At 31.5% G+C, this 17,072-nt stretch overlaps 1 pseudogene; it reads left to right on the top strand.

Annotated features, from left to right (window-relative positions):
• Nucleotides 1-8,546: 8,546 nt before the first annotated feature.
• On the top strand, nucleotides 8,547-16,738 carry LOC114745226 (L-type lectin-domain containing receptor kinase IX.1-like; annotated as a pseudogene).
• The last annotated feature ends 334 nt before the right edge of the window (nucleotides 16,739-17,072 follow it).

The raw sequence follows: 17,072 nt of genomic DNA, 5'->3' as shown, positions 1-17,072 counted from the left end.
ATCCAACCTCGCATTGACACTATCCTTACTTTTTCCTTGCATATTGAGCAATGTGTCAATTAAACTATCACAAATATTTTTTTTCCTATATGTATCACATCAAGAAAATGTCTCACATGTAAAAACTTCCAATATGGAAGTTCAAAGAAAATTGACTTTTTCATCCAACCAGTTGTGACAACTTGTTTTGCAAAATACTTGCCAAAATTGTTATCTAAGTTTTTCACCTTCTCAAAAACCTAGTCACCCGTCAACATCTTTGGTAGACTACCTTCTTCTGAGTCCCCATTAAAAGCCTTTTTCCATTTCCTCCAACAATGTTTTGAAGGTAAGAATCTCCGATGTCCCATGTAGACGTTTTTCTTTATAATGATCTAATCGCATAGAATGATTGTTATCTGCACATATAGGACATGCATAATATCCTTTGATATTGTATCCGAATAGATTATCAAAAGCGGGAAAATCATTAATTGTGCTAAACGGTATGGCTCTTAAATTAAAACTTTCCTCTCTATAGCTATCATACACATTCACCCCTAGTCTCCCACAACAAATTTATGTCATCAATCAAAGAAGCCAAGTATACAACTATATCATTCCCAGGTTGTCTCGGCCCAGAAATTAACATGGACAACATCATAAACTTATGTTTCATGATTAATCATGGCGGAAGGTTATATATCATCAATATCACAGGCCATATGCTATGAGTACTACTTTGAACACCGTGAGGATTAATTCCACAAGTTGCTAATGCAAGTCGTAGGTTCCTTTCTTCTTCCCTGAAGTTAGGGTACTTATAATCAATATTTTTCCATTATGGAGAATCTGCAGGGTGCCTAAGCTTCGTGTCTTCAATCCTCTTATTTGCATGCCATGTCAATTGCTTAGCAATTTTTGCATTACTGTATATACACCTAAATCTTGGAATAATGGGAAAATGCCAAAGGAACTTCAAAGGATTTTTTTCTTTCTTCCCATATCATAATGCATTGCATGTAGGGCACTTCTCCAAAGATGCATACTGATTTCGAAATAAAATGCAGTCATTAGGGCATGCGTGAATCTTTTCATAACCCATCCCAATAGAGCAAAGAATTTGCTTAGCCTCATATGTTTTAGTAGGAAGTTCATTTTTCTCTGGAAGCATGTCTTGCAAAAGTGTAAACAATGTAGTAAAACTCAAATCACTCCATCTAGGACGTGCTTTTAAGTTATACAATTTTAATACCGCTAACAATCTTGGATATTTTGTGCATCTAGCATACAATGGTTTTTCTGCATCACTTTTCAACCTCTCAAATAAATTAAGATAATCACAAAGATCCTCTTCAACTGCATGTAGCATTTCTTCAAGATCATCGTCTTCATCACATATGCTTGTCCCAAACTCATTTAAAGCACCACTTGCGCTATGAACTTGATCACTACATGTATCACAAGTCTCACCATACCTTGTCCATCGTGTGTAAGATTGATCAATTCCATGACATACCAAATGATCTAACAAATTAGGTGGGCTAATTCGCTTTCCATAGCAACAAGTTAAGCATGGACAAACAATTTTTTCAGGATCTTTTGCATGCCTCATTGCAAAACTAAAAAACTCTTTCACCCCATTTATATATTCCATTGAACACCGATTAGATGATATCCATTTTCAATTCATGTTTTCAACCTATTATAAATAAATAGTTAAGTACATAATTATTATTATACCTATTAATAATATAATATTTTTTTATTTATCTCAAAATAAAATCGGCAGCATAACATCTTAAAAATGCAAGTTTTTCGGTTTCAACCCATCTCTTTTAACTATAATCAACCAATTAATCCAGCACAACTCAATGATTTTTCACAACTATAAACAACAACAACAAAAATCATATTTGCCAACAACGTATATCAAATCTAAAATAAAAAGCATTAAAAACTAACAAAAAAAAAACATGTTTGCCAACATATGATTGCACCTAAAATAGGAAATAGAAAAATATAACTATCACATATTTCTACATGTAATAACCTGATAACAATTAATCCTATCTCATTAATTTTTCCAACATATTTCAAGTTTTTACCAAAAAACAATTTTACAAAATTTAACCAACTAAAATAAAAAATATTAAGCAAATTCACATATTTATCACTAACAAACTTAAATTTGCAAGCTTTTAAATAATCTAGCTGAAAAAAATACTTACAGTGTGTTGAAGACTGACTTAAATTATATTGGTGTCCTACAAAAAAAAAGTTTAAATGAAAGTAGGGAGGGGGAACAAGCAACTAAGGGCAAAAGGAATGAGAATGGGGATGGGAAGGGAGTAGGGACTGTGGGTGTGGGTGGGGACTGTGGATTGGAGTTGGGATGAGGGGTGGGGGTGGGGACCGTGGTGGGGACGAAAGAAGGAGGTGGCAATAGAGAAGGAAAATAGAAGTGGGGAGCTTAGGGAAACATATAGTGGTGGGGACACATGGGGAAAGGTGTATGGCACGAGCTGTGGGGAAAAGGTGAGCTGAAAATGGGTCTTGATGAAGCTGAAGGACAGAGAGTTGAAAATGGAAAAAAAAAATTTCCCTAGTATATAGAGTTAGTATTATAATGTTTTTTAAAAAAATGAATTTAGATTTTTTTTATATTAAACTTAACAAGGGAAAATAACAAAAAAAATTCTAATCTATAGCGTTAATTTTATAATTTTTTCAAAAAATGAACTTAGTCTTTTTTTTAAACTTAACAAGGGAAAATAAAAATTTTTTCCCTATAGTGTTATTTTTACAATTTTTTTAAAAATGAATTAAATTTTTTTAAGCTTAACAAAAATTATGAATGGAAAATTAGCAGGGGATTTTTATAATTTAAAAATTATGCTTTAAGCTTTTTTTAAAAAAATTATATAGGGAAAATGAAAAAAAAAGACGGAAATGCTGTAATCAAAATGCTACGTACATGCAGCAGGTGATTTTTATAATTTTATTTTAAAAAATGATTTTAGCTTTTTTTTTTTTAACTTATGAATGAAAAATTAAAAAAAATGAAGGGAAATGTGTCATTAATTAGCAGGGGATTTTTATAACTTTAGAAAAAAAATTGCTTTTAGCTTACTTCTACAAATTTAAATTGGAAAAATGAAAAGGGGGGGGAATACAAATACTACAGGAGGGGATTTTATAATTTTTTTTTAAAAAAATCATTTTATTTTTTCAACTTAAATATATTTGTGAAAATGAAAAAAAACGAGAGAAATATCATTAGTAGGGGATTTTTTAATTTTTAAAAATAATTCATTTAGCTTTTTTTAATTTAAATAGATAAATGAAAATGGACTTTCTGTAGCATTTTAAAACAAAACACTACACCAAGTTTAATAATTTTTTTTTGAGAAAATGCTCGCCTGTAGCGCTTTTCTCAGAAAGCGCTACAAGAAGTGTTGTATCTTCTGTAGCGTTTTCTAATAAAACGCTACAGACAGTTTTTATATTTTTTTTAATAAACTAAGTGGATGCTGTAGTGCTTTCTTTTCCCACATCCTGTAGCACTTATTTAAATAAGTGCTACAGAATATGTCTTTTTTTATTTTGAATAATTTATTGATTACTAGTTGTAGTGTTTTCGTTTTAAATGCTACAAAATAGGCGCTACAAATAAAGTATTTTGTAGTAGTGCATATTGAATGAAAATAAAAGTGAATAAACTTGTTCAAAATTTTAAACAAAGAGGATTTAGTTCTTGTATTTTGGAACACCACAATAAAAGAGATTGTTTCTTTTAAAAAAAGATGTAAAGAGTAATATATATTAGTGTTATATAAGAGTATTTTTAGAGAGATCATGTCACATTTGTCAAATTTAAATAATTTATTTAGCTTTTTTAATTTAATCATATTAGGTAAGCTCACTACCAAAAAAAAAATCAAATTAGCAATAAAATTTAGTGAGAAATTTTTCTTCACTAATCAAAATTAGCAATGGATTAGTGACGAAATTTAGTTAGCGATAGAATTTTTTCCGTCACTAATTCCACCATCACTAAATAATTAGTAACAAAGTTCAAAATTTCATCACTAATTAGCGACAGATTAGTGACAAAAAATTTTCATTACTAATCCATTGCTAATCAGTGGCAGATGTCCCACTAACACAAAATAGTGACAGAAAATTCCGTCATAAATTGGTGACAAAAATTTTCATAACTAATCCATTGCCAATTTTTTTTTATTTTGTAAATTTAAAATACCATATGGCAAAAATTGATTGCCGCCATGTGTCATGTATATGACTGCCACCTCATCACTAGTTGCCAGTTCACATTCTCCTCTCACCCATGCAGCTATATCATCCCCTCATCTATATCATGGCCACATGTCCATCACATGAGTCGCCACATCATAAATGGCTGCCACTACTACGTGTCCATCATTATAAGCCGCGATGTCATTGCCTTGTGCATATTATCACCACGTCAGAAATTGGCTCAATTTTATGAAGGAGTGTTGGTTCGATCCTGAGACCTCTTGCACACGTGTTGAAACCTTTGCCAGTTAAGTTGAGAAGCACTTAAGAAATTGTTATGCAGAAATAAATATACATAATATTTCTAATAACAAATATGAATATATATTTAATATATTATTATTTATTTGAAGTTAATTTTTGTATTTTAGTAAAAAATTTCTAATAATTTATATTTTTGTTCATATATTTAACAAAATAATAAGTATATTGTATATTTTTATTTTTATTTTCTTTTATAATATTTGTATTTTTTAGTTTTTATATGATATATTATTTAAAAATTATGATATATTATATTTTTATTTCTGTTAATAAGTTCAAAAAATAATTATTATATATTTATATTATACTTTTTTTGCAAATGATTAGTGACAGAATTGAGACGAAAATTAATGATGGAAAATTTTCGTCACTAGTTTCCATCACAAAAATGTTTTGTGATGAGAGTTAGTAACGGAATTTTTTCGTGTCTTCTTCACAATATACATACTATGACTTTCTAGTACTGCAGTGAATTCTCTAAATATGGCAGAAAAAGAATAGAAACAAGCAAGAGGCTTTTCATAATCTTTTGATTATATAGAATTACATAATTATCAACAAAATTTTTTGTTATTTTTATGAACTTAATCCGTCATTAATCATTTAAAACAGAATTAGCTATGGACTAGTGACAGAATTTAGTGACGAAATAAAATTCCATCACTAATCTATCACTACTTTAGAAACGGAAATTTTCCATCGCTAATTTTAGTGATGGAATTTATGAAGCATTAGTAATGGGTTAACGACAAAATAAAATTTCGTCACTAATTCCTTTTTTTTTGGTAGTGAAATAGTTCTTACATTAAGAATCAAATAATATTTAAGTGTTATGCACATTTAATAAATAAAACATCACCACACTAATCTAGTTGTTTCAAGTCTATGATAATGACAAGATGCATAAAATCGACAGTCTCCAAACAAATCATATTCGGGGTCAAATTGAGACTCTATCAAGTTTCTCAGACCTCCAGGTACTATTCATTGCACTAAGAATTAATTACATTTCCGATCTCCTTGTTGATTGCCAAGCTGACTAATAATTAACCCCATCTATCTGACATTTTTAAAAGAAAATAGGGAGAAATACTATAAGGTTATAAAAAAGAAATGTAATCACAAAAAAATCTCATAACAATTGAGTAATAAGCAATGAAAATGACAAGATATTCATGCTATTTTCTCGTTATTAGGATTTCTTAGCGATTTTTTTTAGACCTCACCGTAATTTTCCTAACAAAATATCTTTGATTGGATGTACCTTTGTCAACATCAACCATGCATTTATCTTGCAATTTCGCACTCCATCTTCATCGTACACAAGAGTTGGCCTATTCTAAGACTATAATATAATATAATATAATAAGGGGTATATTTGTACATGAGATAAAGTTTAGGTGACTATATCGTGTATAACTCAAAAATATTTTGCGCCAGATAACTAATTTTTCTGGGTCCAAGCGCATGAGTTTCTTTAAGCAACCAATATAATCTATGTATTGATTAGTTTCATTGAATTCTAACCGGAAACGAGGGCCTTACATCTTGAGCCAAATTTTCCAACGATAACTCCCGATAGTTCAATCCATCAACATCATCACTAGATGTTGAAAATTTGCAAGATGCGTACAATAATGAAGAGGTATTGCATTTTCCAGGGGGAAAGCATCTGATCGAGCCTAATCCATGTGTGAACAGTCATTCTGCTTTGTGGACATTGGAGAAGTTTTTTTTTTTTTGGCCAAACGGACATTGGAGAAGTTTGAAAGCAACATTTAGCAATCAAACTGAGACACATAACCCAACAGACGCAACAGTCGTGTTGATCTTCTCGGCTTCCCATCCGTACGAAGAAAATGCGGTCAAACAAGTTTCCGCGTTGCTTGATTCATTAAGGGTATATTAGTTCCTTAATTTCATGAAATATGTAATGTTATTTTTTAAAATATATGGATTAAAGTTATAAATGATTAAAATTATGAAGATTGAATTGCAGTGACTAGTCAAACCTATGTGACTGAGATACAACGGAAAGGATTAATTTTCCTTTCATTAAATTCAATCCTGTTTGATGGATGGGCGAGATCAATACATGCCACTTGTCTATCGTGTAGAAGAAGTCAGTGGACTGGTTAAATTCCCACGCACTTAGTTAAATAACGATCATAAAAAAATAAAAAAAAATTAAGTCAAGCCAAGCAGACCCATAAGTCACGTAATTAAAAAAAAAAAAATTTTAAGTCAAGTCAAGTAGCTCCGTAAAGTCACATCAAATCATTTGGATTGTTGCCTAAGTGCTAGGTGAAAATTAAAGGTGAAGATGGCTTTCAAAGTACTATTTCCAGCTTTTTCGGCCAAAAAAAAGGTACTATTTCCAGCTATCATATTGCATTAATAGCCTATTTAGTTAGATTATAAAAATCAATTTAAAAACACTTTTAAAAGATTTTTTTATAAAATTAAAAGAAAATTTTTCTTACATACTCACTTTATATATTATAAGAAAAACTATATTGGAGGTATTTATATTTTTTTTTAATTTTCAATTTGATATCTATGTGTTTTTTGTTCTTAACTAAATCTTTAATTTTGCTCTATTAACATCATTAATCCTTATGTAGAGACTAAAAATATCAATAAAACAAAGTTATAAGAGCTAATGTTGCTAAAAAGATAAAATTAAATGTTTAATTAAAAGGGAAAAAACATATAGGTATCAAATTAAAAATTGAGAGAAAGTATAAGTACCTTTAATATGGTTTTCCCTATATTATAAAATTATTTTTAAAAATATTATTTAATTTCTACTCAAACACATCCAATAAAACGTAAAAAACTATAAACTTGAAGCTAATCTCAAAATCAAAATCTAACCAGGGACACCCAAGAAAGCTTGAAAGGAGTGAAGGAATGTCAGGATGGGCCATGAGAGTATCGTATATAAAGGGCGGCAACAAATTGATTGAAAAATTAACAACCAAACTGAAATTATAGTGAAAAATAATAATGAGGAAAAAAAGAAGGAAAGCAAGGATCACGGATTGAAGGCAGGAAAGACGGTGCAGGCTGAATAAGGAGAAAGGGTTACTTTAGTCTTTTTCACTTATGTTATTATTAAATTAAATATAAAAAATTATATTCATTTTTCTCATTCCCAACATCACACCAAACAAACTTATCTAATCCTAATTACATTCCTTTCCATTCCCCATTGGTGCATTCCATTACATTCCCTTTGATTCATTGAATCAAAGTGATAGTAAAATTTCACACCAAAAACTCAGTTATAAAAAATTTAATTGGGATAAGACATAAGGAAAATGACCAAAATGAATCTTGAAAATAGAAAATTTCAAAAAGGACGGTAACACTTTTAAATGACAGGGAGGGAGGGAAAGCCTGAAATGGAATTCTGAAAGTGTGAAAAAATGACCAATATGCTCTTATGTGATGTTTAGAAAAGAATGTCGTATTCTGTATTCCAAACTTGATAATTTATGTTTCAGCTTGTCATTTTTATATCAAATTTAGTCATTTTTGTAAATGGACACATGCTTTCATTTGAGAAAAGCATGTTGTTATTATGTATTCTAAACTTGTTAATTTATGTTGCAATCTTGTTATTTTCAGATCAAATCTAGTCATTTTCCCAAATTGACAGAAGGGCATATTGGTCATTTCCCTACGTTGTCATATTTTCAGTTCAGGTTTTTCCTTCTTTCTCGCCATGTGCAAGTATTAGTTGCTTCCTCGAAATTTCCTACTTTTAAGGTTTTTTTTGTTCATTTTTTTCCCTAATACATAAAAATCAAAGAATAAAAAAATTAACTGAATTTTAAACTCAATTTATTCATTTTTTGCAAATCGATTTTAATTTGAATATGCCTTCCTGAAGCAAAACCGGTTGTTCTTTATATAAACCAAGTCATTTCTTAAACTGCCTCCAATTTGAACAAACAAGTCTTTCTTATATCAGCTATATGGAGATGTCTCTGCACAAGAGTAAAACCCATCTGCTTTCTCTTTTGTTCATGACCAAAATTATCTTGTTTCTCACAATCAATGCTAGTGCGCCCTCAATAACCTTCAATTGTGAGCAATTTCGTGATGTGGATCATCAGAACTTGAACCTTCAAGGAGATGTTTTCCAGGAAAATGGGATGCACATCAACCTCACCAGGTAATTAATGTATACATCATCAGAATACTAGTAATTGCAGTTTCTTTCATTACATTCTGATGGCCCGATCGTTTTAGAAATATGCTTTATCATATGTATTATAGCTTCTTCTGGCCAAAAAATATATTATATTTCTTCGATCCTTAATATAAAATCTAATTAGAGAGTTGATATTGGTCCTATATGTCAGACCTGTTTCATATATTTATTATTATTTTTTTAAAATTAACCTTATTGATATTCCTTCAATAATAATCAACAAGAACAGGAAAGAAGGAAATCAAGGTAGATGCTTAGAATATTTTTAAAAAATATTATATTGACTGATTTAATTAATTAATGTCATTAATTTACTCAAATTAATTAATTAGATCTTATATTAAAGACCAGAAGAGTAGTTATTTCCTTTGGATTTCTTAAAAATATATATTTTTTAATTTTGTCTAATGATACACACACTCAGTTCTTATTTATAAATCATGCAATCTATAAATACTTTATATGTTTCTGTTTATAAGTTACTTTGCAAAATCCGTTTACAAGTTCAATATGGAATTTATACAATTCCTCTTTTAAAAGAGTACTAACCTCACTTGAAAATTGGTCTATTTCAAACTTTAAATGAACAAATTGTTGGTGGTGGTTGAATAAATAAAATTACTTAAATGGTGTAAGGTGGGTATGAAATTTCCTATCACTTGGCTCATGAGCGCCAAATCTCAACGATATATCTAGATTAAATTGAATGGTCTGAATTTAATATAATTTTTTTCAGTTTTTAATAGTTCAATATTCTATATATATAATATAAAATAAAAATTATCTCTTAACTATAAATTGCAAAAATGATTTTTTTTTAAAAATCACCATTTAAAAATTTTAAATTTAAATTATTAAAACTGTATTTAGATAATATGGATATCACCGCAATGACTCATCATTACGACAAGCACTATAATTCTCATCATTACAATTGACAAGTACCAAAACTTTCTCCCTTCCTATTAAAGAACACCAAACCAAACTCATTTCAGTACTCATTGCAAATTTTGCAACAATAAACACAATGAGATCTGTACTGTTTAAATACAATTTTAATGATCTAGCTTTAAAATTATTAAGTAATCCATTTTAAATAAAAATATAATTAAAAAATTATTTTTATTTTAGATGATACACATTAAAACATTTTTTTAAAAAAGAATAGAAGTAAAGAAAGCAAATTTAATATAAATAACTCAAATTCAAATTAAATCTATACGAGGTTAACGGGTTACGTCATCGCATTGCATCCCCATTGTTGGAAACAGAAAAAGAGTCCTACCAAGAGAGTACAAGGCGGATATGAAATTGGCGCATCTCCTACACTGGAGGGTACCAACTTGAGCTAATTAAAACCTATTTTTTATTTCGACTTGTTCTCTAGGACTGAAAATAAAACTATTGAAACCAACAAGCTGCTTGTTAATATGCTAAACGATCTCAATCCGTAAAGAAGAGAATAAAGTTCGAATTTTGAGAAACATACTTATTATGAGGATTTTAATCTTAATACTTCTGGTCTGATAGAGAGTAATTTTAAATCCAAAATAACTTAAGGATATTTTGAGTTATAGCCAGAAAAAAAAAAAAACTACTGAAAATGCACCGGTATGAAATTTACACAGAACCAGCACTATAAACAGCACCAACTTCACTTAAAGTTCTCTTATTCCAGTTTTGAACTATAGAAGAAGTGTCGAGCGGGTATAAAATTTACACAACTATGCTATTTAAGAAACACCAACCTGACTTGAAAATTCAACTATTTTACTCGAACTAAATTATTTAAAAATAGGTTAATGGCTTCGGAAAAAAAAAAAAAAAGTGACCCCACTGCTGGCAGGTCTCTGATGACCAAATGGCAGGCAAAAGGCATTTCTATCAACACGTGATCTTTTTTTTTTTTAAAAAAAAAAGTTTTAGGCAAGATCTCGTTGATTCCATTGGATTTCACTAATTTGAGGTAATCAATTGTAATTGTTTGTCTTACAAGTTCCGTAATTATTGTTAATATAAGAGTTTAGATAACTAATTTGAAAATATTAAAAAACTTAGTTAAGCTAATTATTTGTAATAAATATGTATTAATTTTTTTAATTATCTTATTTAATCATGTACATTAGAAATACTCTTTAGTGAAATACTCTTTACAGTCAAAACAGATATTTTAGAAAAAATATTATAAATTTAGAAAACAAAATGAATCGACGATGACTAGCTTTTTAGGGTTGGAGTTAGTATTTAGATGGAATCCTCGATTAAAATGAATCTTATGTATTAATTATGTATTATTTCTTTGTGATTGTCAAGAAACAAAAAGATAAATCAATCGTGCTTGATTCTTTTTAGCTAATTTTCGAGTTTTGGGAATAAAATCAATTACTTGAAGAGAGTTGACCATATTTGGTGGTCTAAACTTAAATTTTGATTAATTGATGGTATTACATGGTAGATGGTTAATTGTGGGGAACAGAGAAATAGAGTTAAAAAAAGGTCAAGTTGGATCTAACAACTGATCTTATTTAATTTTCTCATGTGCATCCAATATCTTGATCTTTTTTATGGTACATTTATCAGCCTAGTCTTATTTTTCTGGTGTATCTAAAACCTTAATCTTATTTGTATGTACCCAAAAAATAAGATCAAAGTGCTAAATGCAACTAGAAAATAAGATTAGGGTGTTGGACACACTCTTTCTTTCTTAAAAAAATAGGTAGCTCTATTTATTGCTCCCTTCAGTCCTAAATGTAAAAGTTAGTTATGGGTTAAATTTTGGTACTAAATATAAGACTCAATATATTTTCTTTTCCAAATTTATAAATTTATTTCTCCAAATTATCTACACTGATTGCACATATTAAGGGGTTTCAGTGCAGATGATTAAAGATGATAGATTAGAAAAACCAACACATATTTTAACAAATAACTTAAGTAATTTTTTTTTAATAGCTAGATACTACTTCCGGTCCTAATATAAGAGCTAGTTGATTAATTTTTGTATGTTAAGAAGGTTTGTTAAGTTAGTTATTTGTAATAAATAGATGTTATCTTTTCTAAAATATCCTTACTAATCAAGTGTATTAGCTAGAACTATCATTTGATAAAACTTTTAACATGTGCAACTACTACAAACACTACTTTAAAAAAAAAAGATTAATATGACAGACAAAGTAAATTAGGGTTTTATATTTAAAACTATATTGAAAGTCAAACTACCTTTTATATTAAGGACCGGAAGTAACATTACTTATCTAGCTATCTAAGCCACACAACTTCATCAAAAGATGATGCATGCGAAGACTACCTTATGGCCACCAACACAAGGTCAAAACGTGTGTAAGCTTAGTTTACTCGAATCATAGATTTTGGTGTCATTTCCCACGCACACGCTTAGTCATATAATTTGATGTTATATCAATCTCTACGGTTCAATTAAAATGGAAGATATATATAATAAATAAAAATGAAAATGCATATGTATAAATTTGTCATTGAATCTAACAATCTGATTCTGGTCGACTCAGATACAAGAAAGACAGTGCAGGGAGGGTAACATGCAACAACTCATTGCAACTTTGGGACAATGAGACAAGAAGACTCGCAAACTTCACTACTCGTTTCACCTTCATCATCAATGTACTAAATGAAACTTGAGATGGGAAAGGAGATGGCATCACATTCTTCTTGGCAGAGCCTGGTTTTCCGTTTCCATCTCCCCCATATGGCACAGGTATTGGCCTTGTGAGTCGCGCACGGACGCAGGATCAAAATTATCTCGACGAACATCCATTCGTAGCAGTGGAATTTGACACCTTTCCCAATAGGGATGTGGGTGATCCACCCTATGATCATGTGGGAATCCTTGTAAAAACAATGCAGACTAATTATAGAACACAATGGTACACTATGAATGATGGCAGAAAGTATGATGCTGAGATTACCTACGATTCTAGCTCATTCCCTTCAGGTGTCATGTTTACAGGATATAAGGATAACATCAAAATCAGACAAAATTATTCCCGTACGATTGATTTGAGAGACCATCTACCAGAGGAAGTTCAATTTGGAATCTCTTCAGCCACAGGATTACGGTTTGAGTTACATACACTGTGTTCATGGTCCTTTCATTCAAGTCTTGGAGTGCCCGGAGTGATGCAAAGGGGTGAAAACAATAATAAGCGTTCGGTCATTGGATTGAGCATTGGATCAGTTTTAGTGATTGGCGTGTTATGCATGGCTTGGTTTCTGATATGGAGGTCAAATTGTAGAGTGGAAGGACGTGATCGCTTGGATCTTTCCTTGGACGAAGATTTTGAATGTGTCGGACCATAGAAGTTTTCCTATAACGAACTTGTAAGAGCCACAAACAACTTCTCAGAGGAACATAAACTCGGAGAAGGAGGTTTTGGTGGGGTCTACAAAGGATTTATCAGAGGCTTGAATTCTTATGTTGCAGTAAAGAAGGGTTCCCATGAATCTAGACAAGGAGTGAAGGAGTATGCCGCTGAAGTAAAGATCATCGGTCAACTGAGGCACAAGAATTTGGTGCAACTCATGGGTTGGTGCCACGAGAAGAATGATTTTCTACTTATTTATGAGTTCATGCCAAATGGAAGCTTAGATTATCATCTATAGCGAAGCAGAAACCTTTTGACATGGTCAACCAGATACAGTATTGCTAAAGGCTTAGCCTTAGCAGTACTATACCTTCATGAAGAGTGGGAACAATGTGCGGTTCATAGGGACATAAAAGCAAGCAAGATTATGTTAGATTCAAATTTCGATACAAAGCTTGGAGATTTTGGGTCAGCGAGGCCCATAGAACATGGAAGGGGGTCAGAAACAACAATTGTTGCAGGAACAAAAGGATACATGGCTCCTGAATGTGCAACCATAAGCAAGGCAATAAAGGAGTCTGATATGATATATACAGTTTTGGAATTCTTGCTCTAGAAATTGCTTGTGGGAGAAAGCCAATTGACCACTATGCTCCTAATGACCACTCATGATAGTGGAATGGGTATGGGAACTCTATGGCAAAGGTGAGCTTCTTGAAGCAGCCGATAAGAGGTTTGATGGAGATTTTGATGAGCAAGAACTTGAAAGGTTAATGATTCTTGGGCTATCGTGTGCTCACCCAAATTATACTATGAGGCCTACAATTAGACAAGCACTTCAGGTACTTGACTTTGAAGCTTCACTGCCTACTCTTCTGCCAACAATGCCCAAACCAACATATGATGCTCCATGTTTTTCTGATATTGGTTCTTCAATTTATTCATCTGCATATGCTAGTTCTTCTGCAACCAATGACCCTAGGCCTTCAACCAATTGGAGGTCATACACTAAGTCCTCACAATATTCATCCAATTCAGGGCACTCATCTGCGAAGGAACAATTCTGAATGAATTGGACTTTCCAAGTTACAATTTCAGACTTGGACTAATGCTAGTTCAAGTCAGAATTGATTTCCTTTCAATTACTCAGTAGTAGTTTTGCAGGTAAGCAATTGAGAGGATCTAAAGTTATTCCTTCATTTTCTCTTTTATGGTCTTTAGTCTTCATGTGATCTCAGCTTATTATATGTTATAATTTCCAACAAGGCGAACTTCAATCATCTAAGAAACTTTTGTATCTTTTGGTACTATGAATGTTATTTGACTAAAAACATGTGATATTGTTTATTGCTTTAATCTACTTAATTTCGTTTTTGGCCTTTTGTTTACCTGGAAACTTTAACATGGTTGCATTGTCTGAGTTTGTATCTCATGGGAGCGTGGGTGTGTGAGAATCAAGTTTTGCATAACTTTTTTTCCTGCTTAATAAGCATTTTGAGTTTGAACCAATCAGCATTGATGATGCATGGAAAACCAGTGGAACTCTTTTCTTTTCTTTTATTTTTATTTTTATTTTGTTCAATTTGCGAAAAGTAATTGCTGTCAAATATTCTCATATTAGAATTTGGCGAATTGAAATATCCACCCTTCTGAAGAATTTTCAAGTAGACCATGGATATAGGCCAGTTCATTATTATCGAAAGTTGGCCTTATTTGTCCTATCAGTGCCTAAAATCTGAGTTTATAATCGTTCCAATATGTTCATTATTGAGTGTCATGTAACCACTAATATAAAAAGTAGCTTTCTTTTTAGTCCTCTATGTCGGTTTAGGGAAAAAAACGACATAATAATCAATGCAGTGACATTTTTATAATAAATTTATGGCTTTTAAATTGATTGTTTAATTGATATAAAATGTGAATAAATTATGTCATGAGTTAATAGAAAGCCCCCACTCCAATAATGAACTTTTAAATATACTCTAATCATTTGTAGTAAACATATTTCTGTTAAATATTATCAACTGCTTTACAAGAAATTAAAGCTTTAAGTACAATTAGTTACTGTCTTAATTGCTATGATCATTTCCTTTTTCTTTTTCTTTTTCTTTTTCTTTTCGGTTGGCAATCAATCAAAGGAAGAAAAATGACAAAGTAGTCTCTATATGCTGTTCTTATTCTCAACACCTCCCTACTACTCTGTACTACTCTTGACAAATTAGTCCATGAACCTCTTTCTTCAAGACAAAGGAAGAAAAGACCTTCCTCTGGAAAAGACTCAAGATAGACTCGTTGGCCATCAAGGAGTCAACAATCCCAAATGACTTTGCATGCTTTGTGTTTTTTTTCCCCCTTTTCTGAAAAGGAAAAAAAATTCCATTAAAGAATTAATTACAAGAAGTTAATACAAAACCCAGCTAATTACAATAAAGGAAGAGACTTTGCATGCTTTTTTTTTGGGGGGGGGGGGAATAAAATTCTAAAAATTGAAATTGTGAAGGCATCGTGTATCACACCGGTTATTTTAATCACATGAGGCTTTGCGTGTTTTCTTTCTTCTTTTAAGTGTGAATGATTTGCCCCACCTCACATGGCTAGTAAATGCTTAGCGTCAACCAAATTAGGTGACTGATTGCTATATCAACAAATTTCAGTCTTGGACAAAATTATTGTAGGGAACGGGGAAATAAGACTATTGAAAAAGTTTGGAGTGGGTATAAAATTTACACAACCTATACTATTAAAAAGCACCAACCTGACTCTGAAAATTCTTCTATTTTACTGGAACTAAATTCTTTTAAAATAGTTTAACAGGCCGGTGTGGGCAGGCGAAAGGCATTCTATCAGTGCGCGTGTGTGTTTGGGTAAAAAATTTAGCTGATGATCTTGTTCCTTCCATTGTATTTCACTAATTTGAGGTATTCAAATGTTAATTGTTGGTCTTACAAGGTCTGTGTAATTATGATTTCTCTGTTTATTGTAAAGTCAATCTTGTATGTCAAGTATGCATTATTTTTTGTAGTTGTCAAGAAATGGAGATACATCAATAGTAGTTAGATCAAGTGATACGCACTTGATTCTCTCTGGATAAGTTCCAAGTCTTGCGGATAAAATAAATCACTTGGAAAGAGCAAACCTTATGTGGTGCTCAAAAAAACATGAATTTGGATTGGTTGATGGTACTAAATAGCACATGGTTAATTAAGGACAGCAAAGAAATAGAGTTAAAAAAATAGGGAGTCTAAGGTCTCTCTATTACGATCTATTATGAATCTAACGATCTGATGTTTAAGTCAGATACAAAAAGGACAGTGCAGGGAGAGTAACGTACAAGAACCTGTTGCAAATTGGGGACAAAAAGACAAGAACACTTGTAAACTTCGTTACCCGTTTCAGCTTCATCATCAATGTACTCAACGAAACTCGTGATGGGCATGGAGATGGCATCACATTCTTATTAGCACACCCAAATTTTCCACTTCCAGTTCCCCCAGATGGCACTGGTATTGGTCTCGTGGGTCGTAGAGAAATGGGAGATCCAACTTATTCTGATGCACATCCATTTGTAGCAGTCGAGTTTGACACCCTGCTTAATGCAAGAGATCCACCTTAGGATCATGTGGGAATTAATGTAAAACAGATGTGGTCTCCTTACACAACACAATGGTACACTATGAATGATGGTAGAAAGTACGATGCTGAGATTACCTACAATTCTAGTTCATTCCAGTTAAGTGTCATGTTTACAGGATATAAGGATAACATCAAAATCAGACAAAACTACTCCCATCAGATTGATTTGAGAGACTATCTACCAGAACAAGTTCAGTTTGGGTTCTCTTCAGCCACAGGATTTCAGTTTGAGTTACATACACTGTGCTCATGGGCCTTCAATTCAAGTCCTAATAAAGTGTTGGGAGGAGTGGTGCCAAAAAGTAAAAGCAATA

The sequence above is a fragment of the Neltuma alba genome, unplaced genomic scaffold (assembly GCF_004799145.2).
Source record: "Neltuma alba isolate B1F8T4 unplaced genomic scaffold, ASM479914v2 tig00004560_pilon, whole genome shotgun sequence".
Taxonomy (NCBI): Eukaryota; Viridiplantae; Streptophyta; class Magnoliopsida; order Fabales; family Fabaceae; genus Neltuma; species Neltuma alba.
Note: the sequence above shows the minus strand (reverse complement) of the source record. Positions and strands in the feature narration are given on the sequence as shown.